We start from the raw sequence: 24697 nt of genomic DNA, 5'->3' as shown, positions 1-24697 counted from the left end.
GAGAACATATTTGGGCATCGGTCATTAACCTGTCTGCAAACACAGCTCACAGCTTGACAACAGATTAGATTCAGGATTCTGTTTGCACAACAATGTCACTGAATACACAACTTTTAATCTGATATGTGGGTTAGTGTAGGCTCATAATCAGCATGTGCATACACGCAGAAATTTCATATCACACAAACATAAACGCAGGTGAGCGCATTACTCGCTGATTGGCCCCTCATTCACTGATTACCAGCAGCAGCACTCAGGGGTCTGGGCAAGTCATGTTTAAATATTTGTTGATTTCTGAAGTCATTAGGGGTAGGTGCAGGAGTATTTTGCATACATTACATTAATTATTTTCACAAAGCTATTTCTTATTTATGATAACATACGTAATGATATGAGACTATTTTAGGAAATTCTGGAAAACTGGAATGCTTATTTGTAAAGTTGAGAGGCTTACCTCATGCTGCAATTCATTGTACTCAGAAAAACCCGATATCTTAAAAGGAAAAGTGCAATGGAATGGTCTTTCAACTCGGAATTCCAATCTGGGAACTCGGGCAACATCCACTTTGCCCGAGTTCTCTGACCTAAACACACCTGACGTCACAACAGTATGTTGGCACGCAGTCACAGTAAACTGATTTCCCTTTGCTTCATTCACTAATTGATATTTTACTTAATATGTAGCTTTTGTCTTGTTAAAAGGTGTTTTAACAGCTTTGTAAGTTTTAAATAACGTAATTCCGTTGATTTAAGCCCAATTTTATTAACGTGATTAGACCATCATGACAGATAGTTAAACAATAGTGAAACAACTCATGTAGATCTTCTTTATACACTGTATGGCCAAAGGTTTGTGAAAGTTGACCATCACACCCATATGTGGTTTTTCCCCAAACTGTTGCCACAAAGTTGGAAGCACAGAATTGTATAGGATGTCTTTGTATGCTGTAGCTTTACAATTTCACTTCACTGGAACTAAGAGGCTGAAACCTGTTCCAGCATGACAATGCCCCTGTGCACAAAGCGAGCTCCATGAAGACATGGTGTGTGAAGGTTGGAGTGGAAGAACTCAAGTGTCCTGCACAGAGCCCTGACCTCAACCCCACTGAACACCTTTGGGATGAACTGGAACACCGACTGAACCCCAGACCTCCTCACCAACATCAGCGCCTGATCTCACTAATGCTCTTGTAGCTGAATGAACACAAATCCCCACAGCCACGCTCCAACATCTAGTGGAAAGCCTTCCCAGAAGAGTGGAGCTTATTATAACAGTAAAGGGGGAATAAATCTGGAATGGGATGTTCAGCAAGTTCATATTGTATGAGTGTGATGATCAGGTGTCCATACAGAGACTAGCCATATAAAAATGACCTAGCATTGGGCATCCAAATGGATTGCAGCATCAGTTCTGAGTTCAGCACGTGCCCTTATATCATCATGGCTGCTCACAGCATCATAGTAAGCAAAGTTGCATTACAAAATCAGTTAAATGCTGTATATATTAGTGTTTGTTTTAGCGCAATCAACATGCAGACACATTAGTTTGTTAAATCTGTAACAGTGACTGTACAGAGACAAACACACCGCTCATTGCTAACCAAAGAAAAAAAAACCAAGGAGGCAAGTTATTTCCTTTGCATGAATTCTTGTGAGTGTGTTTGTAGCGTTTGTGTGTGTGTGTGTGTGTGTGAAACAAGGGGGGAAAGAAAAAAACAGAACGCGAGCGGCCCCTTTAAATGTCGGACAAGTCGCGCGCTGTTTTAATTGGCCGCTTGACGTCATTAAACTTCTTTAAGCAGCTCGAGTAAGCGGAGGAGTAACGCGCGCGCGGAATACCGGGGACCGGCGCACGTGCCTTCAGACACCGGGGAGCGGCGGAATAGCGGAGGAAAGCGGCTTCACCTGTGAGTTGTGCTTTTGACATTTCACTCTGAGGCTGCAGAAGAAGTGGGTTTGTTTCAGTGAGATTCAGAGTCACGGAAATAAACTCGCTCCTTCAGAGTCATAAGGAAAGGAATAGTTTTGCGCGTGAAAGCCTGCAGTAAAGCATGCAGGTGTGTATTAAAGAGCAGCTTTTCTGCACTGCTGCATCCTGGACAGCAAAGTGTCATGAACTTCATATGGCAAAGTGTGGCTTTTAGACGGTTTTATCCATAACTCTGCTTTTATTCTTTCACATATCTGTCACATCTCCTGGACTTTTCACACTTTTCTCATGCAGTCCATGTGCTGTGTTCACATCTGGGATTTTCAGCACTGTGTCTTTAGTGGACTGCATGTATTTTTTTCACAATTCATATTTTTAGTGCATGTAGTTATACTGTTACATGTAATATTTGAAACACAATTAATTTATTTATGTAACACAGCTCATACTTTCTTCACATGCAGAGTATGGATTTCTATTTTTACAATTGATCTTTTAACAAAAGAATTTATTTTTAGCAATTGATTTATTTTCAGATAGCTCACATAGGTCATGTGGTTTATTATTTTTTTCTTGTCCACATATGAGTTGACATGCAGTTTCTGGGTATAATATAGTGACATACACCTTCACATGTTTTCATGTGATTTTTTTTCATAAGAGAAATTACATACAGTTAGACTGCTGTTTCTATTTATTGTTCTATTTATTTCTGTATTGGGAGAATGAATCCATTTGTCTGTTGTTGAATCCCAAATAACTCAAAATGGAGCTAGAGTGCACTATCTGAAGTGGAAAATCCTTTTATTTAGCAGATGAAGTGCACTCGTTTAGAGGACATGGAGCCTTTCGGAGCAGAATCACTGAGAATCCTGAGAATGTGCCTCACTGCTGGTTTAGGTGTCGCGTCAGAAATGTATTTTAACATCAAGGTGTATAAATATAAAGGATGATATCATATAGAGCGTAATAAGACACGCTGTGGCATGGTTGTGTAGCAGGTAGAATTCCCGCTTCATAGCTCCAGGGTTCCATCCTGAGCTTGGTTTTCTCTCTGTGTGGAGTTTCACATGTTCTTCCCGTGTCCGTGTGGGTTTCCTCTGGGTTCTCCGGTTTCCTCCCACCTCCCCAAAACAAGCGAAGTGGGTTGGCTATGCTTAATTGCCTCTAGGTGTGGATGAGAGTGTGAATGTGTGTGCATGGTGCCCTGTCATGGACCAGCATCAGGGTCTGAAATTAACTTTTTCCTCCATCTGCCACAGTGGCTGGTAATTTTTTTTTTTTAACCGGCCACTGAGAATTTCTACCAGCCAGCTCACAAAAACAGAAACTACCAGCATTGTTTTAAATGATATAATTGATATAAACAAAGTTTTTTTTTTATTATTTTATTTTACACAACAGACAGTTTCACACTTCCGGGTTTTTGCTTTTTCTTCACTTCTACTTTCAAAGTGACGTTTAATGTTCGTACAGCCAATGATAATCACAAACACTGAAGGAGGAACAAGTACAGCTATTATGCAAATTTAGATATCTATTTTTATAAGCCCTACTTGTGCGAGAAATGTACCGGCCAAAGTGGCAGATGACCAGCCAATTTTACACGCCACTGCAGACAATTCACCTGGAGGGCGGCGGGTGCTAATTTCATACCCTGCCCGGCATCCTATCCAGGGTGTATTCCCACCTCAAGTGCTTACTGATGATGAACGAATGGAAGAATTAACACAACATGCTGCTACGCTGTTCAATCACTTCGAAGCTACTATAGAAAAAGCCTGGTTATTTTAAACCTCATCTGAGTCTGTGGAATAGTTCAAATCAGCTGATTACAAAATCTTAAAGCTTTAGAGGTAGAATGAGCACAAACGAGTGGTGCTGTATCTCTGACCTGTTGCTATTTACAACAAAATATCAAATATGTGAAGGTGTTGGGCTTCAGAACAGTGTTGAGCGGTATTAAAATTCTAGTAAAGATTAAAATACAAAAGATTAAAATACAGTAAAAAAATACAATAAAACATTTGTGCTTTGGGTTCTACGGGCCTCATAATCCTGCACATTGAACTGAAATGAACTCCAGTGAACTGAAATGCTTCTTTGAGCACTTTTTTTTCTTTGTACAGATGCTTAAAGCTTTGACCCAGATTTTAGTGTCCGACCCCAGCTGTGGTCGAGACACAAATGTGCTGTGTTTGTACTTAAATTTGCTGGGAACCGAGAGAGAAGTGGAATTAAAGCTCGCTTGTTCTCATGCTGGCTTCGTGTCTCTGTGTTGAAGTTTTGACTGGCACGATGACTCAGATGTAAACAAGAATCGGCCGTATAATTGCACAAAAAAAAAAAAAGTCCACTCACGTCTGGTGTTCTCATTATCTATGAGCTCCAAAAGCACAGCAGGAAAGCCAATTAGATGTTTCTTTGTATTATCAGGTGTATGGGGTGTGTGTATGGATCATTTGCATGCGGTTGTAGCTCATATTGTTAAAAAAAAATAATAAAAGTTTCATTACGTGCACCCCAGGAGGAATAGCTGCAGTAGCTAACGGGTGTCCTAATAAAATAGCAACAGACTCATTTGCATAGGATTCATTACAATGTCACAGCTTACATGAACAATCTGTAAGACACTAGTGAAATTACAATCACATTATTGAGTATAATCTCAAGCGACTAAATTGCTTCTTGTACCTTTCATCAGTTTTTGAGAGATGGTGCTACTGCCTTATTAGCCATCCATTCATTTTACACATCATTTTTAAGATTAGCTAAAAAACAAAAACAGCTAAAAAAAAATACAATTTCCAGGCTGTGGTCACTTTTTAATGTTTAGATTTTGTGCCAAACAGTCTACAGAAGCATTGTAACATTTTAAAGCGGTCAAATAAAATGCATATTAAAACAGCTGTTATACCTAGCATAACATTAGCCTCGCTAGTTTTAGCAAAGCTCTGTGTGACCCTGGGAGAAAAGTCAGATTTTCTACACTGACTGTACTCTACACATGGAATATCACTTTTCAAAAAGCTATTATGTGCATTTGGGACTTCGTTTTGAGCTCTGTAACATGTCTAGCTGTCTTACTGTCTGGTGAATTTCTCCGTGAGGAGACATTTATTTATGGAACATTTGTGGAAGAAGTCTCCAGTGTCAGCGCTTTGTAACAGTCAGAGGTAAAGCAGTTTCACATTTATGGTTTTACAAAATCTTCAGGACGGAGGAGTTTACTCTGCAATTTCTCGGTAACATGACAAGCTTTTTTTTTTGTCTTAACTTCACAAGCGAGAAAAAAGAGAGGCTTGTGAGGGTATGACGAGCATGTCCAGCTCAAACTAGCATGAACTAGCCCACTAACTCTAGCTATCTAGCTAAAATACATCATAGAGGAAAGTACCCATTTCTGGTCACTTTTGATGTGTGTGTGTGTGTGTGTGTTATTGTTCAATCAGAGTATTTTTTCCTCTGTCCTCTCAGAAAAGGATTTTGTTTACTGTGTCATGGACATTCCACAACATTAAATGTAACTCTAAATGGATAAAAAGTATGACGTGTTATTGTTTAATTAACAATTTAATGTGGTTTAAAAGGAATAAAACAGTTCTGAATGCGTTGTTGTTGGAAAATAATCAGCTTCAGCGTGGTAACTGTAACTTGTTTTATTCCTTATATATCACACACACCTCCGGCCTCTTGCTGTGAGGGCGTCTTAAATGTCTTCGTCTTGGCACCCCATCAGCACACTGACTGCGTGATCAGTAGCGATATATAAGCGCTCCCTGCAGATACGGATCAAACGAGCGATAACTCAAACCCTGCTTCTGTTACCGTTCGGATAACGAGCTCTGACTGCCACACAAACACACACAGCCTATTAGAGTAGCTGCGCTCCCGTTTGTTAGTGCTGCGTACATGTCTCATTATTATTTTGTGCAGTGGACAGAAATAGACGGATATGAACTGTGAGAGGAACCTCAAAGATAAACAGCCTTTGTAAGCAAAGGAACTTGACTAGGATGCTATATGCTATGGAAGGAGCTGTTTAGGGCTGTATACACATGTAGGTAAACACACAACACAATCAAAATATTCATATATACAGCAGTGACACATGTGTCAATGCCAGGAGTATGTAATAATTCATTCATTTAACTGTAATTCCTACATTACATTATTGTAATTGTAACATTCCTCCTGAAGTAACCACATCAATCACGCTGAGTCATATGTATATGGACCAGGCAGCGTTCACAATCTAGCACGTTGATGTAACACGTAAAATATGCTCGCAAAATATAAAGCAATTTTTTACTTGAAGTGTTTTAACATATTTCAGCGATTCAAAAAGCTGTGTACGGAGTTATAGTGAATCGTTCTTATTATACAAACATTGCTTTTGAATCAAATCAAAGTCAGTGAATCACAAATCGAATCAGTCTAAAGATTCACACCCTTAATAGATGCATATAAATGTATTTTCAGTCAACTTCAGAAATTTTGGCACCCTTGGGAAAGATGGGTTGTGGTTAATTTGTTTAATTTCGCTCTGAAAATCTAATCTAAGAAAATATTTAAAACAGTTGTAGGCACCTAGACTCAAATCCAGTCTTGAACTTGAGTCCAGTCTCAATATTTTCTGTAATTTTGGACATATCTCAGACTTCTTGGCATTCTTGGTCTTGAACTTTTGTCTCGCTTACTATGGTCTTGGTCTCAACCAAGAAAAATAATGTTGGTGTTGTGTTTTCTTTTCACATGCCAAGAAGCAATTCCTTATTCCAGAAAGCATAGCCTAATCATCGAATGAAGCCAAATAGATGAAGTAAAGGCTTGGCCTTGAAAAGTTGTTGGTCTTGGTCTTGATCTTTACTTGGCCTTGACCACTTTAAGATTCAGTATTGACTCGGTCTTCACTCGAAGCAAGTTTATATTTTATTTTTTTAAGACATGTTTTCTTAGCCAGCTTTACCAAGGGTGCCAATAATTCTGGAGACTGTATGGATGGACAGGTGAAACATCTGGATAAAGAACTATACGTAACGTGTAATGTGTTTCATACTTTCAAAACTCAGAGAAATATACAATCATGATCCTAGTTGTATTTGATTTAATTAATATCTGAGTTCGTTAGTGTTTTCTTTCCGCTTTACCCTTTTACAGCAGGATGTACTTATTCATGCTTATCTTTATTTCTCTTTCAGTAGCTGTACGTTTGCCCACCATGTATCTCCTGAGATGTAATTAAGTAAAGAAATGAACAGAAATTGTTGTGATAGTCACTTTTAGTACATCTGGAAGGCATTTCATTATAAACAGACGGTTCAATAGTTTTCCATTTTATACTCCGTTGAGTTTAGGCTCTGTGTCTGAATATAGATTATTTTTACTTTTAATAATCTTAATAATAATAGTAACTGTTGATTCTCTTGTTGATTTGTCTGATGGTATGCTAAACACAATCGTACTGTAAAAGACACTTCATCGTCCCGTCTTCTCTTTTTCTCTTTTAGGAAGGACCTTCTAGCGTCAGCGTTTTGGTTTTTTCATCTGAAAATCATTTTTATAGCTCTAGAAAGCAAGAAGTGTTCCTCTTTGTGCTTACACCCAGGAACAGACTTGCTGGCTTCTCAATTATTGGCACTCTTCCTGAGAATATTTAGCAAAATGATTTTGTAATGTAATCATTACGCACAATGATTTCAAATTTTTACTTCCAAAAAGAGATTATTGGCGTATCCTAAGGATATTTTAAATAATGCAAACACACTGTTGTATTGTTTCCTATGAGGTTGCACAATTGTAAAACCGTCCATCACTTCAGACAACACTAAAGAGAATTCAATGTCGTGCAAACCCGTAAATGAAAGACCTTTCTCTTTTTCTCCAGTTAGAGTCACGGCAGTACAGCTAAGGGCTGCAGCTACATTTCATTGTAACACGACTGCAACACACTGATGAAAGCGAAATGCAATGCATCTGAGGATTCCATTCATGTTTGATATAAAGTGTTTAATTCTTTAAAAAAGCAGTACCCTGCTGATTGTTTTTCAATGATGAGATCAAAAGCCATGAAATGAAGGTTTTGGACATTTTCTGCATATCACAAATGAAAAAGCACCACCATATCTGTATCATATTTCACGTTTTTCGCCAGTGTGATTGCTTTTTAATGTGGCACAGAAACTTCTCCATAGAAAATGACTGTATTTTTTTGCATATGCTAATGAACATGAAAGGCATTCAGCTGAGATCTCGGTCAAACACGGCCTGACATTTTTTCCACAGCAAGGTTGACAGTCTTCAGGAAAAGTTCAAGACCGCTGCTGCAGAGTTAGACGTAGGGTGAAGTTCATATGTCTCAGACACTTCTCAGGAAAGACGCACTGACTGGTGATCATGATGGATCCAGAGTATTTCTGTACTTCTGCTTTTCCTTGTTACTAAGGAGGCATGTGATATTTGGTCACACACACACACACACACACGGTGAATAATTTGAAATTAGTAAAAAAGTCTAGAACTAATCATATTTGTAATCGTATTTGTTTTATTATAATCAAATAGTGAGCAGTATATTAGATAATGTTGCTTCTGTTCAACACATTTTCACTTTTATGGTGTTATTTTTTTGCAGTGCAGCCAGATTTAATCCGTCATTTGTAAATGAATTTAGATCATCTTTTAATATCACAGTGAAAAAGAGCTAGTAATAGAGTAGTATTTTAACATGTATTTAATTTCTGTATGTATAAGAAATAAACTGCTTTTGAGCATTCAGTAGACTTTTTGTGTAAAGTCAAAGCTTTACATCAAGCTTATTTAATCGTAATGAATAAGGCTGCTAAGTGAAATTTGCGATTATTGATAAACAACTTAATTCACACGTTGATTTAGATTAGCAGAGTAATTAGAGTGTTCTTTTCTGATTTGTGACACAGCCTCTGTTCCCTAAGGAGGCTCAGTGAGAGAGCAGAAAGACTGAGAGAGATACAGGGGTTTTTTTTCTGCAGGGCCACATTTAATTAGGTCTATCAAAAACCATTCAGATGTGCACTGAATATTCTGTGTATCGAGAGAGCGACAGAGACAGAGAGAGAGAAGAGCGATATCATCATGCCTTATTGTGCTGTCTGATGCACCGGTTTAATTTTCTCCTTCCTGAAAATTAACTACCGAATCCCATGGTTCAGTCTGACCCAAGTCTCCTCTTAAGCAATCAGTCCAGTTGTATTTCTCAGAAATCTTTAGCTGTGCTTTGAAATGAGCATTGATTTTACACAATCACTCGTCACTGACTAACAATAGACATGAGGGTTCAGAAAAACTGTCCTCTGTGTTCCTGAAGTTTCAAACGGCTGAAATACGTGTCATTTTATACTTTTCTCACAGTTACTAACTAGTCATTAAAGCAGTACGTAGTAGTAAAAATAACCCAGTTTATATAATCCACCACCAAAAGTAAGGAATAAAACACTTTGGGGCATGTTGTTACAGGAAAATAAGTACTACTGCCACCTCAAAGTTTATTATTTTCCTATAACAGCACATCCAAAAGTGTGCTATTCCTCTTAAACCACAGCAGTTTGCTAAGTAATTCAATTTACTATTAATTAAAGGATAACACCTTGCACCTTTTATCCGTTAATAGTTACACGTAATGTTTGAAACGTCTGTAAACAAATTCACTTATGCAGCATTTAGCAGCTCTCTGTTTCTCTCTCTAGGAGTTAATAAGACAAAAAAAATTGCAGCTTGTCATGTTACTGAGAAACGGCAAAACATAAACTCCTCTGTCCTGAAGATGTCAGAAAACGTAGTTTTATATTTACCTTTGTTCCAAAGCGTTGACGCTGGAGACTCCTTCCATGTGCCAGACATTGTACGTTGTTACTACAGAAACGCTAACATTAGCGCAAGCACATTAACACAAACCTGTGATTCTGAGCTGCACTACTGTCAGAGCCGCTGTTACAGAAAATCAATCAACACCTTCTGACCAATCAAAATGCAGAATTCAATAGCGCTGTGGTATAAAGCAAAGTTTACAATTTAATAGATGTTCATATTCACATTTATGGTTTCTATCATGATTGATCATTGCTTTCACTTGTGAGTACATAAATATTCGCACCCATCCATAGTGGAAAATAGGTTAATTTTCAGTATTTCAGGCCAGTATCATCTCCAGTACTGAGTATCAGGACAAACTCTGTAGTCCTGTTTGTTAAATGCGTACTTTTAGCACAGTGGTAGCTCAGCGCTTATGTTTGAGACTTTCATTCTTCCAAATCAGGTCTGTTTTTGCTCATAATGCTCAGGGAATCATTTGAAGCTGAATTAGCACTGCTTATCATTTATATGCTGAGATGAATACATTTGCATGCTGTACACACCAGCAGCACCTTTCTGAGAGTAAAAAAGGTAGTGGCTTACATGGAAAAGAGACGGATCAGAAGATTGTTCAGACCAGTCTCCAGAATCCCAAGGACATTCTTTTGGACAGTGTGTGTTTGTTGTGAGAGTGTGTGAGAACTGGGAGAGGGAGTACACCATTAAGATAAGCAGCTAAAGTAGCTGACTGAAGTACTATTCAGACAGGATTAGTTTTCTGGACACACGTCTGCTAAGTGATGTTGCCGGAAGGCTTCTGTAGTAATTGTGGTAGACTCTCATGAAGTAAGCGAGCAGATATGGCAGTGTGTTCATGATGTATGCATGATCATAACCACTAAATATAACTCATTTGTTTTAGGGCTTGTGGCTAGTTGCACTTGATCATTAGTAGGTCACATGACCATAACATGTATGTAGGCTGTACGTGTGCAAGAAACTTAATAAAATCCCAGAAGCATCGCTTCTCTGACACATACATTTAAAAGTCATCAGTATTTTATTGTTCTGCATTTTAATCCCAGCTTGATTTCCATGTGGTTTGATTTGGGAAAGAGTTTGGTTTTGGTTATGTTGGGTTTTTGGTTTCAGTGTGGTTGGGCCAAGAGCGAGCATTTCCTGGAGCGACTTTATACTGAAGAAGAAATGAAAAACCTCTTTTCCCACAGGGTATAATGCAATCTTTACCAACATCTCAATTCAGACAGGATATTTTCTGGAGTTATATCTACTGCTCATTTTCTAGAAGGTGACATACAGTGTAATCTTTCCAGTTGCGTGTACACACAGTCTGTAAAAATTACCGATATGGCAGATTCAGATGGGACTAAAATCTCTGCGGTACTCCTGTAATAATGACATTACCCACCTCCACATGGAAAACTAATCCAATTTGAATATAGCTTTTAGGGCTTCCTAGCCCTAAAAACCCCACTAAAACAGATTTTGCCATACTTCAGAAATCAGAGCTCTCTCAAGCTGATGTAAGAGATACTACCAGTTCATAAAATGTGTCCTAAAACCTGTAGAGTGCTGCTCCTGAAGCTGAGAGCGACAAGGGATGAAAGTGAGAAAGTATTTTGTCCCTGCAGGACCTGCACTTGAGATGTGTTAAGTGAGAATGGGAGTGCCTGACTGGCCACGTTCCAAATCAAATAATACCCCCTCCCAGGAAGGGCGTCCATTCCGTGCTCGCTCGCACCACAGTTCCCATTTTGGTGTGCTTGTGCTCGACTTCCCTTCTCAGAGGGGGGGAAAACAGGAAGCAGGAATAGACAATGATGAAATGCATCTAAGATTAGCAAAGGCGGATCTTTTTTTCAGCTTTCTCGAGTCATGCGTAAAGACGGCTGGAACACTCAAATTGTTTTTTTGTCTAATTTGTCTAGCTAGTTCTCAAAGCTTTCATCTAGTTTCTCCCCTCGAGTATGGTTTAAAGCTGTAATTATACAGTGATTGCTTTTCAGTGCAGCACTACTGCAACAATGTCACTGATGAAAGTTAAATGCAGTGCAGTCAGAAATTACAGCGTTTAATTCTTTAAAAAGATGATGATTTTTCACTGAAGCAATAAAGTGATGAGTGCCAAAACAAAGCAACAACTGAAAAAAAGTATCTAAATAGAGCTAGCTAGTTCACTAGCATCATGTTTATAGCTTTATTTAGCTACTTAGTGCTAGCAAACAAACTAGTCTTACATTATCTACACTGTAAACCCTAATGTTGTCTTTACTTATTCAAGTATTCATGACTAAAGATTACTTAAACTGTCGCTCTTTTTATCCGTAAATCAAAAATATAAGTTCATTTAACTTGGTTACCTACAAAATATATAAACTTCTATATTAATATATATAATATATAAACAGATTTCAACTGTTACAAACTCAAAATCATGATTCATTAAAATAGCTCACTGGTCTTTCTTTAATGTGATTGGCCATGCACGGAATTCTGCCTGGCAACAAGAGAACTAATGCACTGATTGGTAGATAATTGCAAAAGGCGGTCCTCTTCGTCTCATCTGTTGCTGGTAGCGGTGTAGTGAAGATGTAAAGTTCATCATGGGTGGGTGAGACAAACCGTGTGTTAAGAAATGGCAGTCATGTAGAGGATGATTTGTAAATAAAGTTACATTTTGTTAAAAAGTGTTCATTTCCCCTATGTGTGGAGACTTTTAGGACACCTTGTATTTAAGTACTCTTGAAATCAACACCAAGTTAAGTCAACTGATGGACTAGTGGCTAGCATGCTGCGCTCTCCCTCCATGCGATTCACGGTCAGTAAGCTGTAAAGTACACTATATGAACACCAAGTTAAGTGAATTTAAATATACAAGTTTTGAGAGACCCCATTACTCAATTAAATGGAGGGAACGAGTTTATTCAATCAATTGAGAACAGTAAACTTGTTAGGGTTTTCAGTGTGTGTTCATTTTATGTTACCCAAGAGTAGTTTTGTTTAAAAAAAAAAATAGTAGCAATCTATAAAACAATAACTTAAAAAAATAAAACTGTCCATAGCCAATTCGATCGTTTAGTGAGTGAGCAAACTTGCGTTAATTTGATGTCAACTGTGTCAATATCCACATCTGTACACCGACTGTATTGTTCGGGTAGCTACTGCCGCAGACCAATTCAGAATGAAGAAATGCCTTTCTATTTTGCGTTGAACTATTTACTGAAAATACCGAAATCACAAAACTGTAAATAAACAAAACAAAAAAAAAGTTAGCAATTTATGAAGCAATAACAAGTATACAGTATAACAGGATAGTGGGTGACTCTATAAGTAGTTATGAACCACTTTCTTAATCTGAAGCACAATCCACATTACAAAAGTAACAAAAATATGAAAATATAATAATTATTATTTTTTTATTTTGTATTATTATTGAAGCATGTTAATTGATTTGTGTTAGATATAAATTCTAAGGTTTGTGGAAATACCAGCGTTTAAGAGTTCAGAAGAATAAGTGAGTGATAAACGACAAATTTACAAAATTATATGAAATCTTGCAGTATGGTTAGGGTACTTTAATGACATGTAATTGCTGGAACTAGGTAATTTTCTCCACAAAATGCCTCATCATTAGTAATTATGCTATGAATTTGTGTGCTGAAATGGTGTCAAAAAGCTCCTTATGTACCCATCAGGCTTTGCTGTGTTGGCCTCACTGCGCTTATTTGGGAATGAAAAACGCACCTGGAACATGACCTTAATAATTTCATTATCGCTGACAGGTTCTGGGAGGAAGAGTGTAATGTGGATGGAGGAATAATTTGCTGAAACAGCAGTATAACCACAAACGACTGTGGAGCACATTAAATTAAACATTTCAAGGTTAATGTTGGCCTGAGCATCAATTTGGAGCTGCAGGTTGTGCGATTATGCTTAATGGATGACACGTGCTAGACTGGAAGTTAATCTGCGTTTGTTTAAGTGATTGATATTAATCATTTTTATGAATTAAAGTTTATCTTTTGGTGGCCATGAAAGAATCAAACCTGCCTTCTGAAGGAATGCTTTTTTTGGAATTGGAATATTTTTATTAGGACTGTTAACTGTTTGCAATGGAGAGAGAGAGAGAGAGAGAAAGAGAGAGAAAGAGAGAGAAAGAGCGAGTGACGGCGAGAAATAGAGAGACTGAGAGAGACAAAGGGAGAGAGACCTATGCTCGGGGAGAGAGAGAGAGAGAGAGAGTGTGTGAGTGAGTGGGTGAGAGACAGTAACAGATTTACAGAGAAAGACATAATAAAAGAGAGACAGTGAGAATGAGAGACAGAGAGAGAGAGATACAGAGAAAAAAGACAGAAAGAGAGACAGTGAATGGCATAAAAAAGAGAGCGACAAAGAAAGAGAGAAAGCGTGACAGTGATAGAAAAAAGAGAGACAGAGAGAGACAGACAGGCAGAAAGAGAGAGAGAGAGAGAGAGAGAGAGAGTGATTTTATAGGTAATTTCAGCTGTTACAGTGCCGAGGTTTGGTCAGTGCTGATCAGTTGAGCTGAATTAATCTGCGCTTCATGTGCTATAAACACACAAGCGATAGGATTCACTTCATATACACTGATAAAGCTGTCACCATTTTAAATGCATTTAACATGTTCTTTTAAAAAACAAATTAGCAAAGAAACATTAGCTGTAATGTTTGTGTGTGTGTGTGTGTGTGCACCATATATACCATATATTTTCACATAAAGGAGGAGGGAAAGAGAGCTTTGTGTCATGTAAATGGTGCACAATGACAGAGTGGCAAACAAACATGGCAGTACATATGCAGGTGAACAGCTGAGATATCCATCATGCAGTGAGCCATTATGGGATATAAATGGCCACTTGTATTTTCTGGAGTCTGGTGAAATATAGTGCCTGATGTGCATTTTTCCCCTTTTGTGTCGTGATGCTAATCGCGGCTATCATTTATGTGGAGAGGAAGATAAAATTAGCCCTTGACAATTTAGACAAATATACATTAGGTTATTTGGAAATGGTGCTTTGTAACTAGACATCAGCAATCGATTAAATCACCTCGCACAAGCACTAGATGACCAATATGTCTAGTAGCAGGAAGTCAAAGCAGCTGGAAATGTGGTATAAGCTTGAGGAAACTTACTGTATGTGAGGGGCTTTGTTTGGTTCTCTAGGGGATCGGCTTTAACATCGATCACAGGTCCAGTTACCTGTATGAGTTTCAGTTCTGCTTTGTCGAGTGGAGCAACAGAAAAGCATTCATTCTGTCATTGGGAGATCGTTAGTTCGAATTCCAATGATGCCACATCTATCTGTGGCCAGGAGCCAAGGAAGCAAAATTGGTCGTGCCTTCTTGGGTGGGAGGGGTGACATACTGTACGCTTTTTCCCCTGTCAATCAAAGCGACATTAACCAATTGTGGCTGTCAGAGGGCTCACGTATTTAGAAGAGGATAGATAGCGCTTTGTTTGTTACTTGTTTTACTATAATGTTTTTGTATAATATCAACTGAAAGATGGAGACACGCATCCCTACTAGTATATCGTTAGCATGTTGTAATTTGGTTGCACCATAACCCCTTTTTTTCCCCCTTGTTTTTGTCCGGTTGCTATTTTAGTGGCCAGAAATGAAACCATCAGCAATGATGTGGGTGGCATTTGAAATCTGTCTAGTTGTGTTGTTGTAACTGGTGATAATCAGTTTGACTACAACAAAATATAGCTATAGTGTCTGGAAGCTGACTGGTACATTTGAAGGAAACTTCAACAAATGGTCAGTGCATTGATCATGAGCATTAATGACATCATAAGGCAGTGATTAGTTAAAAGAAATGTTGAAAAGTTCATTCTTGGAGAAATCATGTTGAACACCCACAAAAGTGCATGACAGAAAAATGCATTTGCTGTAACCTCGTTCAGCATATTTGATTGCATGTTAAGGTGAAATATTAAATTGAAATTAATTGTATGTCATTATGAAAATGTCACAGCAATGAGCTGCAGGAGTACACTCAGTGTTTAAACAGAATTTCTGGAGCTGGTTTGTGCCACAATCACATCATGTAGGAGAATTTCGGAGGGCAGGAAAACTTCCCATTATTCTCTCTTGAAAGCATTCACACAATGCCATTTTGTTTACTAATTTATAAAATACAGTACAGTTGTACTTTTTATCTACTGTTATACTACAGTGCTGTTGAATTCTCGATTCTGATTGGTCAGAAGGTGTTGATTCATTTTCAGTACCAGCAGCTCTGACAGTAGTGAAGCCGCAAATCACGGGGTATTAATGCGCTTGTTCTAATGCGTTGTCGTTTCTATAGTAACAGTTCATTCACAGGGACTTGTATGGCGGACGCTCCACATATGGAAGGAGTCTCCAGTAGGTGAAGCTCTAACGCACGGTGTGAATTTGGTGAAAATCTGAGAACATTGAAATTTTCAAAGTCTAACACCTTACTGTTTTTATGCGGAAAATGTGACGTTCTCAGATCTTTACCAAATTCACACCGTGCATTAGGGAGGTCAAAAGTAACACAGGAGTACACACAGTTTCATCCTATCACACTCCAAAGCTCACAATCCATAGTATATTACACTGTAGTATAGTATAGTACCATATAATATAGTATAATATAATCTTTGTATAGTATAGTAGATAAAATAGCAATAGTATAGTGTAGTGTAGTATAGTTTTGTAGCTTAAATAGATAAAACTGGTACAATTTAGTACAGTAATATACAGTATTGTAGTTAAAATAGGTATAATATAATTTACAACAGTACAGTAGATAAAATTCTTATGGTATTGTCTAGCACAACACAGTATAGCAAATAAAATAGTAATACTAAAGTGTAGTGTATTATGGTTTTTGTGTCCTTGTAGTATGGCATAATATAGTATATCAGATAAAATAGAAATGTGTAGCATAATAGAGTTTAGTAGATTAAATAGGTATAATCAATAAAACTGGTATAATTTAGTGTAATAAAATATAGTACAGCATGCTATAGCATGCATTTGCTGTTTAAAATTAATCCGTTCTTTTCTTACAAGCAGCTTAGAACTTGAAAGCTTTGTTGCACAGAATAAAAGACAGTTACACTGACTTACCCGAACACACAGGGGACAAAAAGTCAAATAAATTTCATGGTTTTGTTCAAGTCTCTCATAAGAAACACAGAAAATCAGCACAGTGCTAGGAAATGTTATTAGAACACCAAATTATATACAAAGAATTTAATGATGGTCTCTGCTGGGTTTGAATAAGTGCATGAAAATCAGACGGATGGCTGCAATTTCCTTCTTATTAAATTCCTCAGACGACCCATTTAACATTAAGGATGGACAAGAGAGGTGAGGCTGAACTGTGTATTTAAATTTTTACAATATGTCCATGAAATATGCATTACATCTGTGGATTCGGTAATGTACTTCATAGTGCACTGCAAAGAAGGTGCCTTATTCAAGGATATGAAACAAATTTCACACTCGGGTAAGGAATAAAACACTTCAGGACATGCTGTTATAGGAAAATAATCAGTGACAGGGTGGTGTGATGGAGCGGAGTTACTGTTACCACCCTGAAGTAGGATCATTTTCAGTAAGATCACATCCCCAAGTGTTTCACTCCTCGTACACGACAGCAGTTTGTCAATGGTTACAATTTTGTATTTACTATAGAACGACACGTCATACTTTTTATCCGTTTATAGTAACGTTAAGACGTTAGCCTTCTGACCAACTTGGGTAATCCAGTGCTATTTAGCAATTTGGGAATGAGTCAGGAATTTTAGTGATCTTTTATTGTCTATATCTGTGGTAATAACGGGGGCGAATACACAACGTGTCCTGAAGTACTCACTCAAGCTGTGACTAATCCTTTATTATCTCTAAATGGATCACTTATACTCTTCATAATGCATTTAGTCATTTAATCACACTTCACCTTTCAGCCATGACACAGCGCAGAGGCAAACAGACTTTCAGGAAAACTCCCTTCAGGCATTCTAACAATGTATGCACCAATACATTAGAGATTTTTTTACTGTCAGTTGATAAATTAGGCAATCAGCCCGGTGTTCTGCTCCTGTACTCCTGCCTTCGTTCCTGCAGGGCTCCTAATTGTGCGCATTATAAATTAGTTTATTATCAACAGCTTTAAACTGAAATCTACCAAGCGTGGCATGGTGATTATTTTTAATAAGGTGTGTCCGCAAATTAATATATTGAGTCGTGACTTAATATGTTGTGGAACATCGTACTTAATAAGCGGCCACCAGTTAATTATTTGTCTGGAAACAGTGTATTCACTTTGAGAATTTATTTAAGACGCCGATGACTCTTGTGTTATCTTTATGCTCCATTCCAAGATTGGTCACAATGATCTAATTCAACTAATTTCTCCGTCTCACTTATTTTAAAATACTACTTATTCCTTAATCGTGTTCATGTTAAACATTAAAACATCTGAATAATTCAGTGTAAATTTATATAGAAACTATAATTTCTGTTATTTGCTTGATCACACCGGATGTTTATGTAGTCAGATGCCTCACTTCAGGGTTTAGTTAGAAAGTTATTCAGACTTTTAAACAGATAAAAAAGTATGATGTGTTCTTTAATAAATAAAGAATCATAATGAGGAATTGGTGAATTGCTGTGGTATAAGAGGAATAAAACACTGCAGTATGTACTGCTACAGAAAATAATCAGCTCAATCAATAATCAACAGTAACTTCATTACACCATCCTGTAATTGATTTATTTTCCCAGAACAGTACGTCCCATCGGGTTTTATTCCTTACATAACAACCATGCTATGAAGACATTGAAGAAATGTTTTTTTTCCTGTAATATTAAACTTTCTTCCTGTTTAGTTTGCTTGATTATGATGCATCAAAGATGACCCAGAATATGAAAAAATAAATTACAGATCCTCAAAATGAGGACTGAGAGATACAGGAAATCACTTATCGGGTGCGTAGTAAGAATTTTTAAATGCAGTCTGCTTTTTTTAATGTCTTATAATGAATTTAGTCGTTGTGTGATAATTTATATAGAAATGCTAGGTTGATATAGATATGCTATCTAATTGTTATGATTGTTTTGTATTCTAAAACAGATATGTGCATGTGGAATAAAGTCAAAGTCAAAATAAAATAGTTAATAATTTCAGCTCTGATTTAGAAATGCAGTTCAGTTTTTTTTTATTCTACTCGTATTCTCAGTAGGATTATGAAACAGCTGTGTGGCTGCCTCTTGAATGCATAATTTCAAATTGCATCATTACAAGCGGCAACTGCGCTCTTTTTTTTTTTTTTTTACATTAATCCAATTTAGGATGAGATCAGATTCTAGCTGCTGTACAGAGACCGTAACCCGCCTCAGTGAATTTTAATGCACTTATGCACTAAAAAAAGACTTGAGATTGATCAAACCCTTTCTTTGTTTCTTGAGCTACTGTAAAAAGATTAAAGAGACAGGTACAATTGAGCTTTACACTGGTTATTGCGTGCTTTTGTTTCTCTTTGAAGGTCTTATTTCTCTCAGGAAGCTCAACGTTTCCTTTATCCAGCAAGCAAGGCTTTTAAAGCCGGCTGTCTCTGATACAGCCAAGTTAACAAATGCCGTCGTCAGTTCTTTCACCTCCTGCTTTTCATTCTTTCATATTCATATTCCTTTATAGGTGAAAAGCCAAATGGTGTACATTTGTTTGGATTGTCATTGAGCAGCTGGCAACAGTTCCACCTTCACTTGGGTAAAAAAAACAGCACTACACTCAGAAATTAATGGCCAACAGTAAAATATGGGCATATTTAAGTGACTTGGGCGGGAGCAGCATTCCACGAGGGCAGAGGCCTTATCATGCAGAAACAGGCATTGAGATTAGAGGGAAATTATTCAAATGGATTTAAGCTCTAAACGGGGCGCTCAGAGTCAGCATTTAAGATTTATGAACCTGCTCCATTATTCGTGAGAGCTTTGTCTCGGAGAAGAAAAACGCCCGAGAGAGCCGCACAGACGCTCGCAGGCCACTCAGCGCAGGCAAGCTGATGCACCTGTCTTTAAAACGGCTTCATCCTCTACTAAGTCATACAAGCTGTGAATGAATCACTTCATTACATCTCTGAGTGATTCATTACTGTGTACTCACTGTAACAGCACTGAGCAGTGTGTGGCAAAGCACAGTGTATGTTAGATATTATTATACAGGATAACCACATGGTATGTTCTGTGTTCACTTTATCTCGGAATGACTATAAAAAATCTCAAAGATCCTAAATAAATCAGCTAAACAATTCATTATTGTGCAATTATTAGTGCCTTATTGTTCTTTGAAATATTACAATAATAATGCATTATAACAAACTTTTTTGTCTTGTGTGAGCATTCTGTCTCATCACAGAGAGTTAAGATACATCCCCAACAGAAATCATGGCATTACTGTGATAAATAAATAAATAAACAGATAAACAAACAAATAAATAAATAAACAGATAAACAACAAATAAATAACTAGCTAATTTAAAAAAGTTGCAAGAATAAATGTATAACTAATTAAATAAACAGATAAATTAATTAGTTAATGAATAGGTAGATAAATAACTACATAAATAAATATCTGAATGAGCAAACAAACTACTATTTACCATAGCTTGGTAAATAAATAAATAAATAAATAAATAAATAAATAAATCTAGGTGATGGCAATATGGTGAAAATATTTCGCTATACATCGTAGTGGACCACAATATTTAGGTTTTCTCAAAAATTGGCAGCAATACAGTAGTGACAAACAAATCTATGAAAATGCAACTATAAAAGGGTAAAAATACAACATCACATTCTCTATTACATAAAAATATATTTGTTAGCAAACTGCTGTGGAATAAGATGAAGAAAACTCTTTGAGACATGCTTTTATAGAACAATAATCAAATTCGTTATTTTGGTCCATATTATGGACTATTCAGTGAGTAATAATCTTATACTGTGTACGTTGTATTTCTAACTTTACTGGACTGAATATAATGTTAATGTCAACTTTGGCTCTGCATTTTGCTCTACTTCAGGACAGAGCTGCATTTTCCGGATTAAATTAAAGACATATTCAGCACTCAGTCCTGCTGCATGCTTGCCGTTGCCCTAATTGGTTTTCTTAACTGCCCATATAATGAGATTACGTGCACTGTGAAGCACGTCATCATCTTACCTCTCTCCTCAGTGACTGCAGTGCAGAAGATCTAATAGCTGGCAGGCAGTACAACTGGGATGAGATGATGTGTGTGTGTGTGTGTGTGTACTTACAATCCGTACATCGCCAACAACTGTACAGCTGTGTACAAAAAGGTTTTGAATGGAAAAAAAGGAAACGTGCCTCTGTTTTCCATTTTGAGTGCAAATACTAGATTTAGAAACGAAACGTAGGTCTGGAAAAAGGCTGGAGCTACCCACCTTTGGTCAAAATATACGAAGATTCACAAGCTGTTCAGACGATAAGAATGAGGCTGTAAGCAGTTATAAAGGAATACTTGCATATATATGTGTATATATGTTTATATAGCATTCAGAAAGGGGAGGCAGACTTTTGAACTGATATAAAAACATTTTTCATTATTAATATCTTTTGCGCACATTGTCGCCTGGATGGTTTTTATGGTTTAATGCTTGAATTGTTTTGTGGCTGAAATTAAGCACCCGTGTTTCCTGCACCACTACATATGAAGTGAGAAGTGGTGTGCAGCTGTGTGTGTGTGTGTGGCCACAGTAAGTCATGAATGACAGACTAGGTCTCCTCCAGAAGTTCTCTGCAACCTTTTCCTCGACTTATTTCCCTCCACCAGGACCCTGCGGCTGTCACTTTTTTAATAAGCTATCCATCAGCGTTGCAGGTGAACCTCCCGGCTGTTTTCTGCAGCTCCAGATTGAGAATTTGCGGAGGGATATTGCATAAGTCATTTCACTTGTCATGCAGGTAGCGCGAGAACATTAACAGTCGAGTGGGAGATGGTGTAAGACATTTATTAGCCGTGCAGTTTAACCCCTTAAACACCCAAGAACTTTAAGAGGAATAATTCCTATATAAGCTGAGAGGTTGAGGAGTTAAAGTGGCATTAAATAGAATAATAGTCATAATATTCCTGTACATTTTTACTACTTACTAGTTAACTAGCATTAACCTGAAAATTGAATATTAGGGCTGTACAATTAATTCTGTTATAACTGTGATCATAAGTTTTAGCTCCCTTAATTAAATGTAGTAGATTGTTGTTTTGATGAACTTAGCCCTGTAAGGAAAAAACAATTCAATTCAATTCAATTTTATTTGTATAGCGCTTTTAACAATGGACATTGTCACAAAGCAGCTTTACAGAAATAAATGGATTCACAAAAATATATTGTAAATATTTAAATTTATCACTGTGAATTTATCCCTAATGAGCAAGCCAGTGGCGACGGTGGCAAGGAAAAACTCCCCGAGATGATATGAGGAAGAAACCTTGAGAGGAACCAGGCTCAAAAGGGAACCCATCCTCATCTGGGTGCAACGGATAGTGCAATTATAAATAAATCCCTTCTATTGTGTACTATATGGACAAATAGTGCAATTGTGCAACCAATAAATTCATCACAGTATTTGCAAGAGGTCCGGCTGGTTAAAATCTATCCACTGTCCACTGATGGAGTCCTGAGTACGAAGCTGCTCGTGGCAACTGCAGCCCCAAAGCCACTACAGCAATCGCAGTCCCAAGCCATTACAGTACAGCTCCCCATATGTGATCCCCAAGCCATCTCTTAGTGGTGACTTAGTGGTGTGCTGTTATCGGAAAATAACCAACAATGGCGTGGCCCGATGTTACCACCTCAAAGTTGGTAACAAGTTAATGTCATCAGATTTGATTGTTTTTATTCCCTTTTTTGTGTTTGTGTTTGGTATCGTCATTTTGGTGGCATAGTGTGGTGACACATTTTATTTTATTTTACTTTAGAAGTGTTTTTATTTGCTTTCCTTTTATTATCCATTCATTTTATATTCATTTTTAAATGTCTGCATAATTTTTGTGACATAGGTATAGTCTTAGTTTGATTATTTTGACTGACAAATATCAAATTATAATTTATAAGAAAATATATAAAAGATTAACTGAGATCTAAGATCTAAGACTAAATTGATGCAATAAAATATTTCCAAAGTATGAATATTTATATGCTTTATTAATAAAGCAGTTGGTGCTTTAGATTAGAGGGAAACATTAATGTTCAGTTAGAAGGCTTAGAAATTCCGAGTGCTTTAGTTATCTGGTCAGAACACGCTGTCCAGAGGCAGACACGTGCATTCAACCACATTTCACATTTCACATTTCACACTCCCAGCCCAGTTTCAGCTCCTGCTCCTGCTCAGTACGATGTGATTTGTTTTTCTGTAATGACACATGATTTAAATGAGATGCACCTCTACTTCATCTTCACTGCTCTACTTTCCTCCTCAGCATTAAATGACTTTGTCAGGAATGAGTTTTTTTTGAGACCTCTGCGGTGTCTCCTGCACTCAGAATATAATTAAATGTCCATTGCATTTCATTTTCTCGTCTATATTTAAATATATATATATCTCTAAACCCCCGACAGACTGAACGCTCCTCATTGATAACTGTGGCTTGTGTAACATCTTCTGTGAGACACTTTAGAGAAAGTATATTTTAATGGTGTGAAAGCGAAAGGTGATGGGGGTCTTGTTAATAAGTGTTATTCTCCAGTGCCAGACACATCGATTCCCTCTGAATAATTTAGACTTCTTATGTCTCTTTTATTGGCCTGTCACTCCAATTAAACTCGCTGTCCTTTAGTACTTTGTATTTCACTGATGGACTTTTAATGGTAACAAAGAGAGACTTTTAGTTTAAAATCAATTCAGTTTGCATACTGTAGAGGCTTTAGATTAGAAATGTAACACTTACAACCTTTTCATTAATTTATACTCATATTTATTGAACTGTTTTCAACTAGAGATGGAAAATATGACAAAAATATAATATCACAATATTTTTTATAATACCCAGTATTTTTCAGACTTCCGGTAATGTCTATAAAAATAATTACTTAAGGAGGGATATTTTTCTTTTAAAAAGTTACAGTTTGTAAATTTTTTTTTAAAAAAAGTACACAGTTTTACCATTGAATCATCTGTGCTCAATCAGAATTTGTCAATTTTATTTTAAAAATCATGAATAAAATGTTAGAAAAAGATACCATAATACCCTCAATATCTCAGAAAAGTTTGATTAGATTTAATATCATCATATCACACACCCTTATTTACTACTTTCTCAAAAAATGCACAAAAGACAAAACCAAGAAGATGTAGAAACAAATATGAAGAATTAAAAAAAGAAGAATCATAATAAGATCTTCAGAAAGTTTCAGTTTTTTTATTACTGACTGCAACTGTTTTTGCAAAGGGTGCTTGGTTCCACAGATCGCTGCTTACAGCTATTCACAGTCTGGTCATGCGGGCCCGAATGCTTCGGTTCCTTTTGCCAGACGGCAGGAGGGTGAAGAGTGTGTGAGAGGGGTGTGTGGGGTCATGAACAATGCTGGTGGCTTTGCAGATGCAGCGTGTGATGTAAATGTCTGTGATGGAGGGAAGAGAGACCCCGATGATCTTCTCAGCTGTACTCACTATCTGCTGCAGGGTCTTGCAATCCGAGAAATTTCCAAACCAGGGACTGATGCAGCTGCTCAGGATGCTCTGGATAGTCCCTCTGTAGAAGATGGGGTGGTGGGAGATGGGCTTTCCTCAGCCTTCGCAGAATGTAGAGACGTTGCTGGGCTTTCTTGGTTAAGGAGCCAGTTTTGAGGGACCAGGTGAGGTTCTCCTCCAGGGGAACACCAAGGAATTTGG

At 37.3% G+C, this 24697-nt stretch overlaps 1 protein-coding gene across 4 annotated transcripts in view; it reads left to right on the top strand.

Moving 5' to 3' along the window:
• The first annotated feature begins 1783 nt into the window (after positions 1-1783).
• Positions 1784-24697, top strand: part of gulp1b (GULP PTB domain containing engulfment adaptor 1b) — a 35027-nt gene continuing 12113 nt past the window's right edge. For 3 of the 4 annotated variants that reach the window (XM_053231495.1, XM_026933308.3, XM_026933313.3), the window contains exon 1: positions 1784-1907. The gene's annotated coding sequence lies outside the window, so the exon portion shown is untranslated. The remainder of the gene's footprint in view (positions 1908-24697) is intronic. The other variant, XM_026933311.3, reaches the window with a different exon arrangement.

This window comes from Pangasianodon hypophthalmus, chromosome 2, assembly GCF_027358585.1.
Source record: "Pangasianodon hypophthalmus isolate fPanHyp1 chromosome 2, fPanHyp1.pri, whole genome shotgun sequence".
In the NCBI taxonomy this organism is placed as follows: Eukaryota; Metazoa; Chordata; class Actinopteri; order Siluriformes; family Pangasiidae; genus Pangasianodon; species Pangasianodon hypophthalmus.
Note: the sequence above shows the minus strand (reverse complement) of the source record. Positions and strands in the feature narration are given on the sequence as shown.